The sequence below is a fragment of the Uranotaenia lowii genome, chromosome 2 (genome assembly GCF_029784155.1).
Source record: "Uranotaenia lowii strain MFRU-FL chromosome 2, ASM2978415v1, whole genome shotgun sequence".
Classification (NCBI taxonomy): domain Eukaryota; kingdom Metazoa; phylum Arthropoda; class Insecta; order Diptera; family Culicidae; genus Uranotaenia; species Uranotaenia lowii.
In genome coordinates, this window is record NC_073692.1 from 157,724,783 (window position 1) to 157,742,689 (window position 17,907).

General features: G+C 35.2%; 1 protein-coding gene across 4 annotated transcripts in view; it reads left to right on the forward strand.

Moving 5' to 3' along the window:
* The first annotated feature begins 415 nt into the window (after nt 1–415).
* LOC129749980 (dual 3',5'-cyclic-AMP and -GMP phosphodiesterase 11) overlaps nt 416–17,907 on the forward strand; it is a 427,967-nt gene continuing 410,475 nt past the window's right edge. For 2 of the 4 annotated variants that reach the window (XM_055745148.1, XM_055745150.1), the window contains exons 1-2: nt 416–1,827; nt 15,182–15,679. The gene's annotated coding sequence lies outside the window, so the exon portion shown is untranslated. The remainder of the gene's footprint in view (nt 1,828–15,181; nt 15,680–17,907) is intronic. The other 2 variants (XM_055745149.1, XM_055745152.1) reach the window with 2 other exon arrangements.

Here is a 17,907-nt window from a genome sequence, read left to right on the forward strand (position 1 = left end):
GGGAAAAAATTCCTCATACTTCCGCCAAAAGTGGGTACAAAAAGTAGCTCGCAAGCTCGAAAGAAAACTTTTTTTTGTGTGGTTTCCTGTCCCCAAGCGCTTTCCCACCGTTTCGAGACTACAGCAACAGAAGAATTGTTTGAACAAAAAACTTAAACAAGCAGGAGGAACAGTCAACGGCGAAGAAAGCAACTTGGTTGGCCACCGATGGGGAAAAACCTCTCCCCGAAATTCTGTCCACAGCCCTTCTTGAACCGCATCTCCATTGTGTTGTTCGTCGAACGAAATGCATCACTAACCTTACCAAAACGAACTAACCAATCCTATCAGAAAGAAAGAAAGCACACAATCCACAAACGAGCCAGCAACCACCCTAAGAGGCGCAATCAAGCAAACAGCAGCCAGATACCGATCACCCAGCGCACAGTTCGGACGTAGTTCGTAGTAGATTCGCGCGTTTCGAGCGAGACAATTTTCGAATAGAACGTCCTGCCTGCCTAGCCTATACTCGGTCGTCCGCGAAATTTCCTGTTGTTGTTGTGATTCTCCTGACTGACTACAGGTACAGATCTGCTTCTCACCTTCCGCGTGTGGCTGTGATTTTCGGAAAAATAAAACGCGTCGTGTGTTTTGTTGTTGTTGTTTCGTTGATTGTCTCCTCTAGAGCGAGCATTGCCGGTGCCCTGTCGAGGGATTTTGCTCTCTCTGTGCCGAGTGTCTTGTTGGTTTTTAGTGGGGTACCAGATAATGACCAAGTATTGCCCGGCACTACTGTTCCGGCAGCTCTTGGAGGTCACGGTTTGAGATTGTGTTTATAGTTGGTCCATGGGTTCATAAAAAGAGTGTTTTACATCGTGTTTATTGAGGTACACGAGTTTAAGTGCTTGTTTTTGGGATCGATTTTCGAGATGTGATACAAATTGTGGCATCCTGAGGAAGGGTTCTTCAATAAATTTGAATTAAGGACACCGGAAGTGATCCGGTTGACCTCAACCAGCTGAATTATCCTGCAGCTTATTGCTTTTAGAAGAAGTTAACCGAAGCGAAAAGTGAAATTCCTTGCAAAGTGCAAAAATAAATTGAAAATTAAGCTGTTGGTACTTTGTGGCGTTTTGGTTGTTGTTGGGTGCACAAATTTCGTTACGGAGATTGAACTCAAAAAGTGCAACCAAAACGTGTCTGTGCGTGAGTACGTGTGTGTATTTTTTCGGTAGGCAACAGCCACATGTTTTGGGTGAGTTGATTTCGGCTTATGCCAAACCGGTCACTTCCACAGTTCGTTTTTTCGTCGCGGTTTTTTTTACACGCGTGTGCGCAGATTGCTGAGGCGTAACGCGTTTGATGATGTGATATTTTTTGTGTTTCGCGGCAAGCAAACGGCGCATGAAGAATAAAAATCGCGAACACGCGCCGCGCATTATGATTGGGGCTGAAGAAGTGAGCGAAAAATGTTGCTGCTGGTGAACGCCAATACGACGACGGTGATGATTTTGATGATTTCGATGATGATGTCAATGAATCTGTGAATGGTATTATTGCCTTCGGTGTCATAAGTTCTTTCACGAATTGCATTCGCAAGCTGTCGCCGCGGCGTGAACGTGATCTGCGAGAAGCCGAATTGCATATTGCATAGCATAGCTCCGTCGTATTGTCTTCAGTTCGCTGATCTTTCCGCTTTTGAGGGTTAATGGGTGCTGTGCGGTCAAGAGAAAATCAGAAGAAGCACACTGCTGGAATCTGCAATCTCAAGGTGAAGCACGAAGACTTCTGAGAAACAAACGAGACATAAACCACACCTTTGACTGCAGCACCAACAACTTGTACCAGGTTAGTTTATGTGCATAAAAGTTCAAAAGCTTATAATTTTTATTTGTTTACAAGAATAATGAAACAGTCACAAAACATTAACAAAAATTCAGTGATGATTAATGGACATAAAAACGACTTTAAACCGCAATATGGAATGTGTGGTTTGGTTATTAAATCCACGTGCGCGCCCCTTCCTTGTTTTGGATGCTCATGAAATTCCAATGAGTTTAAACAAAACCAAAATATTAATTACAGAGATAAGTTTGTGGTGTATGCTATCTGTGGTATCGTATAACGAAAATGAAAAGTTCGTTTTTTATGTATATGAAAACTGCCATTGTAAAGATTTTTTAAGCGTTAATTTTTTGGTTCAAAGCGCATGTTTTGATTACCAAATCTATGTGACTGTTTAAATAAGATAATAGAATAAGCGTTTCATGACATTAACATTAGGGTGGCAGTCAAATGGATCATGTCGAATTTCGGAAACTGATCATATACATTTTGAAGACTGGCCCAAAAAAATGACCTGTGCAAAATGTTAGCTCAATCGGACTCGATTTAGGGGTGCCTTAAGCGCTCAAAATTACGGTTTTTTTTCCCTCAAAATCATCAAAGAGGGAAGGACCACACTGCCGTGATATGACGAAGTGACGCATATTCATTTTTTTGACGCTATTGTGCGCGTCTTTCTATTAGCTTTCAAATGCTTTCAACAAATCTAGAAAATATCAAACAGTTTTCGAGAAAATTGAGAAAAACGAATCACCAAAAAGTGCGATTTATACGCCGAAGTGATTTGAATCCATGCGTTTTTGAAAGTGAATAGAAGAAGAACAATTTTAAAAACCCGTATAATTTACAAACAACACTCCTCAGATTATGAAAAAAAAATATTGCTCACGGAGATATAGCAGTTAGAAGAATATTCCGCAGGGTTCATGTTTGAGTCCACTTTTGTACAACTTTTACGTAAGTGATATCGACAGTTGTCTCTCTGAAGGCTGCAATCTAAGACAACTTGCAGATGACGGCGTGGTGTCTGTAACAGGATCCTCCGAGTCTCATCTACACAGACCTTTACAAGATACTTTAGACAGATTGTCTTCCTGGGCTTTAGGGCTTGGGATTGAGTTTTCCCCACAGAAAACGGAGATGGTTGTTTTCTCTAAAAAACATAGACCTGCTCAACCTAAGCTTCAACTCCTAGGCAGAACGATCACTCCATCGAGGTGTTTTAAGTATCTTGGGGTTTGGTTTGATTCCAAATGTACCTGGAGAGCCCATAGTGAGTATCTGAAAGGAAAATGCCAACAAAGAATCAATTTTCTTCGATCAATCACTGGCACCTGGTGGGGAGCCCATTCAGAAGATCTTTTAAAATTGTATCGAACAACCGTTCTCTCAGTGATGGAATATGGTAGCTTCTGCTTCCAGTCAGCTGCCAAATCTCACCTCATCAAACTCGAGCGTATCCAATACCGCTGCCTCCGCATCGCTCTGGGCTGTATGCCCTCAACGCATAACATGAGTCTCGAAGTTTTGGCAGGAATACTTCCTCTTAAAGATCGATTCAATTTACTATCACTCCGGTTTCTCATCAGGTGTGAGGTCATGAACCCATTGGTGATTATGAATTTCGAAAGGTTACTTGAGTAAAATCTTCATACTAGATTTATGTCTATATACCATGTCCTCATGTCAATGCAGGTAAACCCTTCTTCGTATTCTCCAACTCGTATTTGTAGCCCAGACTACGATCATTCTTCTGTCCAGTTTGATTTGTCTATGCAGCAGGAAATTCGTGGAATCCCGGTCTCGCATCGCCCTCTTCTGATTCCAAGAATTTTCGAAGCTAAATATAGACACGTCGATGCTGATAAAATGTACTTTACCGATGGATCTCTTATAGAGGAAACAACAGGATTTGGAGTGTTCAACGAAATATCTAGCGCCTCTCACAGTCTTCAGCCACCATGCTCTGTATATGTAGCGGAGTTAGCAGCTATTCACTGGGCTTTGGACAGTATCGCATCACGGCCAGATGCACACTACTATATTGTAACGGATAGTCTGAGCTCTGTTGAAGCAATCCATTCGATAAAACCGGGAAAGCACTCACCGTACTTCCTCGAGAAGATACGAAATAATTTGAGTGCTTTATCAAAACGTCGCTTTACCATCACCTTTGTTTGGGTTCCTTCTCATTGCTCGATAGAGGGCAATGAGAAGGCAGACTCTCTGGCAAAGGTGGGAGCGATGGAAGCGACACGTATCAACGTGAAATCGTCTTCAGCGAATTTTACTATTTGGCTCGAAGAAACTCTCTTGTCAACTGGCAGAGCAAATGGGACGAGGATGAGCAGGGTCGGTGGTTCCACTCGATTATCCCTAAGGTAAGCCTTAAACCATGGTTTAATAGATTGAACTTGAGTCGGGATTTTATTCGTATATTTTCCCGTCTCATGTCCAATCATTGTTCCTTAGACGCGGTACTCAATCGTTTTGATATTGCTGGCAGCAATCTATGTGGTTGTGGCCAAGGTTACCATGACATCGAGCATATTGTTTGGTCGTGCGAGGTCCATCTTGTCGCCAGAACGAATTTTATAGACTCCCTTAGGGCCCGAGGAAAACCACCCTATGTTCCAGTGAGAGATGTGCTGGCTGTGATAGACTTGGACTACATGTTCGAAATATATCTTTTCCTAAAAGCTATTGATCTTCGTCTATAATTCTTTTTATTTTCACATTTCACTATCTATCTTCTATCTTTTCTTCAAAAAGTGAACTAGATATAAGCACACAATTGTAATCAAACAAAACGAGTTTGGCTCCTTAAAGCCTAAAGGTATGAGCCGTTTCAAATAAAGAAATTACAAAAAAAAATATGTTTGTGTGGTGAAATCAACATTATTATTTGAAGCTTGTTTTTCTTATTGGTTTTGGTTCACTTGCTGCTGGTGAGAGTGGAAATATATTTATAGTACATGTAGTATGTGTGTGTGTACTTTCCTGAAATTTTCATAAAATTTGATCAAATAGAAGAGCAGAAAAATGCGGCTTTGTAAAAAAAAAACTGAAAAGTGGAAAAAGAGGCGCGTTGTGACGTTACGATTCCTTTTGCTTATTTTTTGTTAACTATTTATTCTATATAAATTCATTTGGTTTCAAATTGTAGAGAATTAAATTTTGACCTTATAATGTACAATTTTTAACAATGTGCGATATGACCTGTAAAACTTAAATACAATATTATACCAAAAAATTGTTATGCAAACGTTGTGACGTCACGCTGGGGAATGGGTCACATACATATGTACGGATGACTGTTTTTCATGATATTATTTCTAAAATCTAAATTCAGAGTTCTGACAAAACCCCCGAGTGTGCATTTTTTTCTTAAACATATGCATAATCACGTAAGTATCCCAAAACGTTGATAACTTTGGACGACTCTTTTTGTTGCCTCACGAAATTAAATATCATTATTAGATTGAACTTCTCCTGAAACTTTTATTTGCAAATTTTCGTCTTACTAACTCATTAATTTCATTACAGTTAACAGTTAATATGCACGATCCATTTGCGACCCTTGGCCGAAGATTTGATACCTGAAATCAATTGTTTATCCCGTCTAATTCACATTTTCATCTCAATCCAATGTATAAATAAGTCATATACAAATTGAGGTCAAATAAACAAACTCATAAACAAACTAAAGGAAATTGTTTTTTTTTTATCTACAAAGAAATACATACCTTGAGAAGTTACTTCGATAGCATCACTCAAATTTTCTGCCCCGCTCGAATACAATTTAACCCTCATCCGCATTAGAGTGTCATTTTGACACTATTGCAAATTTGTAGGCTTGTAACTTATTTCAGAAGCTTCAAAATACAAAAATTTCTTCGGGGACCCTAAATGAATTCAAAAGTTCTTTAATGTTGCATCTTTACTTTTTTTTATGTACGAACCCTGGAACTTTTGATTGGTCCAAACAAAGTAAAAGCACTGAAAATCCGGGTACAACCTGACGGTGGACCACAAAAACAGATGGAATTTCAATTTGTAAAAAAATCGCGCAAAGTAGTGAACTTTGAAAAATTCCAGTCAATTCAATTTGTGTTGCATGGAAAATCTAAAGACAGCAAAATGTTAGAATTTTAATAGATTTTGTAGTCATATTTTTTCAAAAGCTCTACCATCGCTCAAACAAAATTTACAAGCAATCGGATGAAAGGTTTTTCAGACCACTTTTTTGAACTTTTTGTGACCATTTCTTTAAAAAAAATTTAAAAAAATATTTCTTGGCATTAACTTCAGCTTTCATATGCATAACACAAATATTTTTTTGGACGTGTAATATATGAACTACAGCAGTTTTCCTGAGGCATGTTTTTTCGGATTTTTTTCTTTCATGCTGAATAACGAGAAAACTAGAAGCTTTAGCTATATATAATGTTCTAAACATATTTTACTGACATTACAAGGTTTCTATTGATATTAGTTTAGTTTAGATCGGTTGAAAACGCCAAAAGTTATAACGATTTTAGCTTGTAGTTTCAAATTGACACTCCTAGTGCTGATTAGAGTAATGAAATCTGATGCGGATGAAGGTTAAGTAGATCCAACGTACTGGCCATTTTTTCTGAAGAACAAAATTTTTCCAATTGCTTGACAAGACTACGGATAAACGTCACTCCGACGTAGAATCGTCAAATCAAAACAAACGTTTATACGCCGAACTGACGCATATCCATTTGAAGCAATTGTACGAATTTTACGCATAATGAAGAGTTGTGTTTCAAAAGGCTGCATTTGCCATCTATCATTGCATAAATTCTACAGATCACATTTTATGAAAAGTCCCAGATTAACGAATAAAGAGGAAAAAGAGAAATTCGCTTTTATTCGCTCAAAACAAAAATGGTTTATGCGTCACTTCGACGTAACATGGCAGCACAGGAAATCGGAAAAATAGAAATTTTTTTTTGATGCCAAATGACTTAAAAACGCTTAAAACGTCGAAATCTGGTATTATCTAAAAAAAATTCTTCGTCAAAAATTGACTTTAAAAATTCAAAATATCACCAAAGGGGCCATATGACCAAAAACTGCATGAATTTTGATGCCAAATGACTCAGAAATTCAAAAATTGACGTTGTGGAACTTAGCGGTTCATCGGAAATCCCAGAAACTCGATTTTTGGTAAAAATTTCGAGATAACACCAGATCTCGACGTTTCGTGCATTTCTAAGTCATTTGGTATCAAAATTAGAATTTCCATTTTTCCGATTTCATTTGGTCCCCTCTTTGATAATTTTTTTGGTTAAAAAAAAATCGAAACTTCAAGTGCTCCGAGGCACCCTTAAATCAAGTCCGATTGGGCTGAAATTTTAAACAGGACAGTTTTCTGGACCAATCTATTAAACGTATATGGTAGGTTTTCAAAACGTCTGAAGATCAACACTGTTTTCATAGAATACCGTCTCACGACATAACTTGATGAACATAATTCCTTAAATTCACTCTGTCCATGACAATCGTTCTTCAATTTCTCGGACATCTCACATTCGCCAGATCACGCTCCACTTGGTTTAACCACCTCGCTCGTTGCGTCCCTGCTCGTCTTGTTCCTACCGGATTCGTAGCGAACACCTGTTTTGCAGGACAGTCGTCCGGCATTCTCGCAACATTTGCATAGCGTATCCGGTCAGCCCTTACCACCTTCTGGATACTGGGTTCGTCTTAGAGTCTTAGTCACTCCGTTCTCCTGCACGCCGCCAAAAATGGTTCTTAGAACTCGTCGAATAGTCCGAGTGTCCGCATATTAGATCAACATATATTTTTTATTGTACACACTTCTGAGAAGGATATTTTATATTGAAGGAGAGAATTTTGTATTAAGAAAAACAACAATATTATTGCGGGAGTTTATTGTCCTGACGAACTTTAATCACAATTTTCTCGAAACAGCGATTATAGAACATTCATAACTATCATTACGAATTATGAATATTTTTTTTATCTAATAATTACCAAATAAATACCTATTAAAAACTGGGCCGATATATGAGGTAATCTATAAAAACATAAAAAACAAATGTAAACTAATTAATATTGTTTTTAAGTGATATTTTATCACACGAAGTAACGGAAAAAACATCTAACGAGAGATTTAAGAAATTTTCTGTAAAATATTTCAAAATAAAATGAACCAAATCTGCAGATAGCCAATGCATTGCAATGCTTCAGTCAATCGAAGTGTCGTATTTAATGTTTTCAAAAATATAGGTGTCCCATTATGTCTAAGCACGATTTTGATACAACCCTGCTCATTTCGGATGATGATTGAACAGCTGAATCCTGGCGTGTGTTGTTGTTCAATTTGAAACTCTGTGTATCGTGAGCGGTTCGAAATGCGATTCGGAAGTATGGAGAGGAAAGCAGTTTCGAAGACAAAAAAATCTGGTCGGAAACCGGGTCCGGTGGACAAAACTTTGGACTGGAGAATTATGCGTGCTTAAATATGCCAGTAGGAAGATTGAATCAGTTCGGGATCTTAATCCCCTTGTAGCACAGTCCGTCGTTCCAAGGTAAGATTGAATCTAAAGACATATAAGAAGCAGAAGAAGTCGAAGCGTAGTCAAAACATTTTGGGGCCTTACCAAATCGTATCAGAGAAAACATGTGAAGCCTGCGGATCCTAGTGAAAACTTCGCAAAAGACTGAAAAAAGTCTGTACTGAAGCTGCCTTCTCTTTTTCTACGATCATCATATCATCCAAGCCCTTTTAAAATTCAGATCATACTTTATTGAAATCTGTTTATAAAAAGTCCTCATGGCCTACCTCTTTTTCAAGTTTTCAAATTGAAAGAAAACTTAGTGAATGATCTCTCTCTTTCTCTCTTCTTTTAACGTGACCATGGTAGTATATCTTTCCTACGCAAACTCTCCTATTTATTGTTTTTTCCTCTAAAACTCTTCTTTCTTGAACTTGAGACCTGTCAGTTTGACACAGACAAAAGAGCCAATGTTAATCCATTTGATTAACATTGTTCAATCGCGGGTGCTGGTGGTGTTAGCTCTACTAAAATTCCAGTAACCCATTTCAGAATGGCAGCTGCATATCCCGAGGCTACTTTCATTGCCAATAAGCCCCGCCCAATCTTAGCCTCATAACCAAATGGGTTATGGGATTATGATTAGACTTTCACTCTTTTATTTCAGTACACATCCAGATACTTACTAAATTTAAACGTGCGCTTATATAAAATTAGTATCCTAATATGTACAATAAAAGATTGACGCGTATTTATTTAGTTATCGCTTCTTTGTTGTTTTATGAATGAATCAGACGTATCTCACCATTGATTTTCTTACCTTTCCTTCTTTGTTCCTTTGTTATGTTGCTTCATTTTCTTCTTTCCTTCTCGCCTATTGTGTTTTTTTGCTGATTTTAAAAGAGATGTCTACAAGGAAGATTATTAGTACAGTTTTTGTTGATTATATTGCAATTCACTTAATAAAACAATATGCTTTATTATGATTTTAAAAATAAATTTATTTTTATTCATTTTTTATTTATATAGTTTTCCGTCTCACGACATAATTTTGAAGAATTATAGAAATTTATTGCTTCGATTGTTCCTTATGATCACTTTTGCCAACAACTTTTCTTTGTGTATTCATCACTCTTTATTAAAATCTTATCTTAACATCCCTTTATGTATTATTTAGTATCTGTATGCTTTAATAGAATAAAAAAAATATACTTATCATAATTATAAGCTTTAACTGTCAAAATATGTTTAGAATTAAAAAATCTTTCCCTTTATTTATCTTTTCTTTAACAATTTGACGATCACGATTCAGACAAGCATTGAATTATAAAATAATAATATCTACTAGTTGCCCAGTTTTTTTATTTACTATTTTTCAATTTATTTTAGTTAGTTTATTACTTTTAAGGTTATAATGATCCTGTTTTCAGCTTTTTTTTTAATTTATTCATTTTTCCTTATATTTTCTCATCCTGATTCTGATATAGATTCCTCACTTCCTTGCTTAAGTTACAATTGTTTTGCCTATTTAGAAAATTCATTTTTGATCCCTACCAAGTATACCCCACTCCTGCTGTGTACAAGAAAATTTTAATTTAATTTTTTCCAATGATTCTGCCCAAATTCTTGCTGGTCTTCCTTTCTTTCTTCTCTTAAACGTCAATTTTTCTGCAACTTTTAATGGATGGCCCTCTTTTCAACGCATAATATGTGCCCAGAATTTGAGTTCGCAGCTTGGAGGGTTAGATAGTGGTATAAAATTATGATCTCTACATAATTCAACTTCTGGGCCTCTAAAGCACTGTAAAATGTCATCCCACGTTTCCTAACTCATCTTGGCATTTATTTTCTTTTTGGATTTAACATATCCTTTCAAATAATTGTATTTTTTATACGAATACTAGCATCAAAATCGATAAGATTTAAAATAATAACTCATGATTTCCTTTTCCTGATGTATTTAATAGCCTCACAATATTTTTGTTTTCTGTTGACTAGCTTGTGTTTGTAGATCTGCATATCGGGATGTTTTTTTGTCCATTTCATAGCTTTTCCAAACGACTTAGAGTTTTCATTCTTAGTGGAGTACTCGGTGTTTTTTTGCTAATTTCATTTGCAAGTTTCACTGAAAATTCTCAAGATAGGTCAAGTTTTTGAAAGATTTGCGAAGGTATGGATGTTCAAAATTTCCAACTTAAAACCTACTGTTTCTATTTCGCTACTCAACTGGTACCTTCATTGGTCCTAAAACTATAATTCCTATAAAAAGTATGATTTTTTGAAAATAAATAAACAAATTCAATAACGATAAAATCTTCAATCAAATATAATAGAAAAAAAAGTATTGTAGCTTTTCAACGCTAAAACACTTCAATTTCAGTTCTATCAGCAGAACAATAGCTGGAACTTTTTTGTGTCTACTTACTTGTAGTTTATTTGCGTAAAGCTGTCAAAAATGTTGAAAATGTTCAATATTAGTTCTGAATTATGCCCCGAATAAAAAATTTTCACCTTTGTTAATTTGTTGGTATTGAAACCAAGTTTTGATGATGTCAGGTTTGAAAATGGAACATCAAAGTCAAAAGTCTCCCAGTGTTGGACCCTTTACAAAGTTTCCAGGTTTTCCATGGATTTTCTTTTATTTTAAGAAAAATAGATAGTATGGTTCATGTCCTTTACAGTAAAAGTATTTTCCCTTCAAACTTTACTTGGACAGTGAAAAAAACGTGATTTTTCCTTATTTACTTTAATTTCTCATAATGCTCCCCACTAATTGCGCTGTCTAATTTATCACTGATAAAGAGGTAAATTTTCAAAAACGTTGATAAACTTATGAAAAAGACTTTTTATGGAAAAAAATAATGCGGTAGGTTTCAGGGGGACTCGGTAGGCTGTGACCGTCGATGACGGAAGTTTTATGTTCAGCGGAAAAATTTTCAAGTTCCCTGTTCAAGTTTATTTGTGCATGTTTATAATGAAATCCATCAACTATCAAGAAGTTTAAGGACCTTCGCGATGTGTTCCAAGAGGGTGCAGCTAATCAAATCTAGAAACTGGATCCATTTCCTGTCTTCCTGGAATGCTGTCCACAGTCTAATTGCTGTTGGCGTCTCATACTAATCGGGGATGAAACTTCGGAGTCATCTATTGATGTTTGGTATCAGGACAACGTTAAAGCTAAGTATTCTTTCTTTTTTTATAATCAGTTAATCAAAACTTGTAATCTTTAATACTACATTTTTTTTCAATGTGGAGAACTATTCACTTATTTTGTGCCCCATTTATAATGTCACTAAAAATCATTTCGTTATTTTGATAGAATGATTCTGAATCTTTTCAAACCACCAATTATTTCACCAATTAAAATTATAAATTCAATAAGTTCTATCATGTAACTATGGGATTATAACTTCTCCTTTTTTGGTTTAATTTTTTTGTTCTTATATTGAAACTTAACCAGGAACTGATTTATTCAATAACATGTTTAGAAATTTAAAAAAATTCTTAAATTATTCCTTTTTCAAATGTTCAAAAGTTTAAAGATATCAATATTCATTTATATCATAATTAAATCAGAAATTGAACACAAGTTAAATCTTAATTTTTCTGATAGAATGCGACAAGTCGATACATGAATCTTTCAATCAAAATTGCTGAAAAATTATTATAATTTTTAGTTGTGATCACATTTTCTCCATTTCCCTTGAAAAAATCATCCAGTTTTTTTCTTTTTTTTTCACTATTCAAATGTTATATATGATTCAGAATATCAATTCAAATACCACTTTGAACTTTGAATTATGTGAGCAACAACTATTAGAGATATGATGATGGAAATCAATATCATACGATTTACTTCAAATGTGTTTTAGTCATAAATGTTGTTTCTTATCTGGCTAAATGTTTTTATAAATGAAAAAATATATTTCAGGAGAAAAAGCTATCAACATAACACTAGTCAAAAGTGTTTCCTATTTTTTTTCCTACCCCCCAACACTCCCAACCGATTTTTTTTTTGCAAGGATGCAGAGGTGACCTCGGTCCTTAAGCTCAAAGTTGTTCTTTTATCCCTTTCTCATTTTTCCTGACCTATCTATTGACTACTAGGACGTGGCCGGCGCCGTTATTGATGTTTAAAGAGAGAGCATCAGTTTTGTGCATTGTGAATGTGCCAATCCCAGGTTCCGTTCATTTGACCTCTGAACAAAATTGATGGCCTCGGTCAATCACGGAGTAGCAACCATTGGCGACGTGGAACTTGTTCTACTGAGCCACGCCCGCGATTATAGAATCAGAAATGTATTAACTTGTTTTTAAACCAAATTTAGCAATTAATCGCAGAGTATAGGTAGAATACTCTTCATTCAAACATAACTTAAGGAGCATTTCGGGTTCAATGATTGAGGGTGGATGTGAGTAGTCAATCAAGCTAAGCTAAGCTTAGCTAAAAAAATAGAAGAATAAGGGTTCATTTTGAGCATAGGAGTATCTTTATCCTATGCTAGCGAAATAAATTATTTACATTTTTTGGCATTTTAAGACTAAAGTAGGCTTAAGGTCCAAAATTGGTCCAATTTGCTGCTTGATTGCATTTTTAATTCACTTCCTACATATATTGCATCACTCAAGTAATCAATTGACTTATTGAAAAAAACTTGCCCGGCTTCGGGATCGAACCCCGACTTTCGTGGTGACAATCGAACACGAGGTCACGCCTAGATGTTGTTCTAGCTGAAACTTAAACTCGAAGTGGTGGTATGATTTTGTAGCATAGCCAACCAGATAGACAGCAAGCCAGGAAGAAAGCACTCCAATGCACTTTTTGTGACTATGTAACAACGTGCATATAAAGCACTTTGGCAACTTTCAAGTTCATTAATGAGAACATATAGTTTACTCATGGGACTTGGGCAAAATATGTCACATGCAACGTAGATATCAAACTTTTGAAACTTTCAAGTTCATCAATGGGTGCATATAGTTCACTCAAGGGAATGGGGCAGTTGTTTCTCTTTGTCAGCCAATATGCAATTTTCAAAGCCTTCTTTTAAGTGAATATGTGGCTTTTGGTTGCTTGGGTAGTATCCTCAGTATCAGAACCCAGAGCTAGTTACTGCTTCCTGTTATTTTTATTTTTTTTCTATTTTTTTTAAATTATATTTTACAGGAAGTTATTTTGGTTGTAAATAAAAGAGAAATAAGCAGGGTGATCCAAAATAAGTTCGTTAAGTTCGTTAGTGAACTGATTGCTAGTGAGTTCAGAAAAAAATTATAAAAACAAACTGTTAATTTTAAAATGACCTTAACATAACCACTTTCCAACATATACACTGAAATTCTAAAAGATTTCGAGAAACTGAAAATGTCGGTATTTTAGGATTTAGCAGGAAAGTAGAATTTATTCAAGTTTTTGCTGCGATGAGTTCTGGAAAACAAACACAATTTTTTTTTTGTAAAAGAAATTGTAGAATCGTGAACAAAATTCAGCCCTCGAGGGAATTAAAAACATCATATAATTATTTGGTTAAATTTTTATCGGCAACTCATTCACGCACATGGGAAACTGAAACTCAACCGTTCAGAGATTTGCACATGATTTTGGTAACGCAATGTGTTTATTCTTTATTTTCCGTCAGTTTAATCTGCCTCGAAAAGATCTGTACAATGTCAAAACAACTTAGTGTAAAGTTGTTGGGTTCAATTTTTGACAGCTATTTGCAGAGTTTTCTGCTACTATGCATGTTTATCACAAAATTTCGTCGATCTGTTCAGAGGAATTTGTTACTCACTCCATATTGGCCACAGTAGTTTTTTTTTGGAAGATTAGTGATAATTTATCACCCACGATGGAGTTCCTCGATCAGTATGATGGTAAAATGATGGTCTGTTTAGATATTCTTGATCGGTCTGATCAACATCAAGCTGTGTGGGAAATTGGTTTTTTCTTCAGAATATCTCGTGTGTTTACAAAACTACTGACACTTTTGATTCTACACAGTTTAGCTTTAGCTGACGTAGTCAGTAGAGGTTCACCAAATCAAGTGTTAATAGATGGCGATAACAAGATAAGGAAGCAAACTGCCTTAACCTTCACACGGTTTCTATGCACTATCTAACCGATAAGGGGTGTGTTGACTGTTGACGTAGAATAAGTTCGCTAGCTGTAGCTGTACTTCACATATTTGATCAATTTCCTTCGAAGATGTGAATTTTTGGCCATGGTTGACTTAGTTTTAGGAATCTTAAAAGGGAAAAAATCGAACCAAAAGGAGCAATGTTATTAATTTAATAACATACTTACTTACTTACTTACTTACTTACTTACTTACTTACTTACTTACTTACTTACTTACTTACTTACTTACTTACTTACTTACTTACTTACTTACTTACTTACTTACTTACTTACTTACTTACTTACTTACTTACTTACTTACTTACTTACTTATTTACTTACTTACATGTCTAACAAACTAACAGTGCTGTTAAGAAAATAAAAATATGTTACGGTTTTTGATCGTTTTGTTGATTAATCAGAAAGTACCATTCAGTTTTTAACGGTCGCCATGTAATGGAAAAGACAAAGACTTTTATTTTAATTTAAATTAAGATTTCTCTGTGTATTGCCAAATTCAGTTTTATTTTCTAACCATCGACCAAAATTTTCATACTTCAGCTGTAACAAATACAAGTGCTTAGCCTGTTTCGGGAAAAAAACATGCTTACATTTCGTTAATTTGCGTTTACCACCAAATAAGCTGATGTAGTGTTTTTTTCTTCCTCTCTCTTTGATGTTTACTTTCTAGCAGGAAACCTCAGCTGGATGTCATCAAACAGGCGAAGCTATCAAAGCGAAGAATAAACAATGCCAAATGACGGCGCTAATTAGTGGCGGCTGAGGCGGCGTTTTGGCAAACCCAAATCCAACAACATCCCCCGGGTGGTTTTCAATATTTCTTTTTTTTTCTGTGGAAGAAGCGTTTTACATTTTTACGAGCGCACCGTTGAGCGTTTGAAAAAGTCAAACGAAAAAAAAAAACGAAGGTGCCGGCAAGTTTGAGCAATTAGTGTGCATCTGGAAGAAAAAAAAAAATTTCGGAAGAAATTTTGTGTGATCGTTTCAAGGAAAAGTGCACTAGCGTCAAAAAGCGTGGAAAGTTCCGCATGTAGGAGTGTTTTTTTTTGTTGTGGAAAAAAAGGTTGTTGTTTTTCATCTCCGTCGATCAAAAGAACGCCCACGACCACTGATTTGAAGTCCAGTCAATCAGTTAGCAGCTGGTTTTGAGTCATTTCATACGCGTCAGGTGAGTTTAAAAAAAAAATCCTTTCCATTAACCAGGGGTTAGTGAATCATTCAACAATAATTAGGGTTTTCATTCAATCAATACTGCATTCCGCAAGTATATCGGGCGGGGGCAAATTGGAAACTCGAGCACGTTTCGGTATGCGTTACCAGCACAGTTCTAAAAATATTCTTCCGGCAATAAAATAACAGCCGGCCGGTTAGTTTGGTAGAAGTGCTTGAATAACCAGGCGAATAGTTTTGTTGATGAGTTGTGGCCCTCCGTTCAATAGTGGGAGCACAACAACAAAAATGTCAGTGCTTGTAAAACTGCTCATTTCATTTCCTTTGAAATAATAAAATTTGACTTTTTAGCTTTGAAAATAAAACGACTTAAGTAATGACTAAAACCTGTTAAATGTTGTGTATCCAATATGGCTTTGGGTGGTCCGGAGCAATTTTTCTAGGGCCCTCTAATATAAGGTTGCCAGATTGCTCGGTTTTAGCCAAGTTTGCCTGGATAATTAATTTAAAATTTGGGAACAGCCAAACCCGGCCCGGTTGCCCGACCGGATATCATTGAAAAAATCCCGAATTTGGCCCGGAATCATTCACTTTATTTAGTTTTTTTTTTTAATTTTTTGTAAATGCCAACTAAATGATTTTTTTGAACAAGTTTTATAAAAAGGATCATGAAAGGTTTTTTTGGAAACCTCATCTGTCGATGAGTTTTTTGAAAAAATTGATTCAAAAATTTTTCTTTAATTTTCGTTGAGTAATTTCTGGGTTTTGACAAAATTTGCTCGGATATTTCCCGAAATGTTGGTCGTCAGTTTTTAGAACATATGCCCGTATTTTGCCAGGATTTTATATAAAATTGCCCGAATTTGAACTGAAAAAGTTCTGGTAAGAAATAGCAAACAGATCAATCTTTTACATTAAATCAGGTATAACAGAAGGAGTAAGTTTGGATTGTACTTAACCCTTTAATGCATAGCGTTGTTTTAAAACAACATTAATCAAAATCGAAATATCTCGGAAACGCTTGGATGTTTTAAAGTGATGTACTGACAAAAAATATGTTAAAAATGTTAATATGTTAATTAAAAGAAATGAGCTCATGGTATTTTATTTCGATATTTTAATGTATGTGAGAAATATCGAAAAAAGTTGCGAAAAAATTGCTAAAATTAAAATTCTTCTTTAACAATTTTTTTAAATATCAATCAATCACAATCACTCAATTAACAGGCTTGGAAGAAATTTGCAAAATCGTATTAAGATGAGTTTCTAAAATAATTCTTCAACTTTCATTATTCTTCAACATTAATAATACTCAAAATAACGACTTTAAATCTTTCATTTGTGTTATTTGAACTGTAATGTTATATTTTCATTGAATAAATAGCTGCTATTCTCATATGAAAAAAGTCATACATTAAAGGGTTAAATATCATAAATTTCAACAGATGTAATTCTGAGCCTTCATCTTTTTCACATATCGTAATAGAACGCGAAATTCTATATGATTTTTTGCCTCTCTTACAGAAAGGTATAGTTATATTTTGTACTAGTTTCATTATTTTTAAATCTATGAAATTTGATTCATTTTCTGCATATCCTTCATTTTATTTCTACATTCCTTCTCACCTGTAGCATCAATAGAAACTATGATAAACCGACTTTTGTTTTTCTCTTAAACAAAATATTATTTTTGAATCATCCTTCCTCTTAATCCCACATTACGCTCTAATCAAAGGCTTTCAAAATCTTAAAATTTTACTTATTTTTGGTAAGTTTTCATCCATTCTGAAAATATTCTTAGCAACAGCTTTATCAATCTGTGGTTTTCATAGCAACAGCCTTCCTAACAGCGATGGCACACATACCGATTTTTCGGTATTTAGACCGATTTTAGACGAAATTTTTGACCAAGATACTGTATATATCGAATACCAATTTTTAGGAAAACATACCGATTTCGCAGCCGATTTTTGAAAAACAAGTAAAGACAAGACAAGAGTAAAGATTTTTTTTTCCAAAAAATAACGAAAACAATGGCTTTTTTAATTTTTGAATTTCGAACCAATGTAATCTTAGTGCCTTATCAGCGAGCTAATCTCAGCGCATTCGAGCTTTGTCTTTTATGTCAACTGTCTTGAGATCGAATCTTGATCATCGAATAACATGGTAGATAGGAGATTACAGCAGTTTAAGAAGTTTATAGATTATATCTTCAAGCACATACAA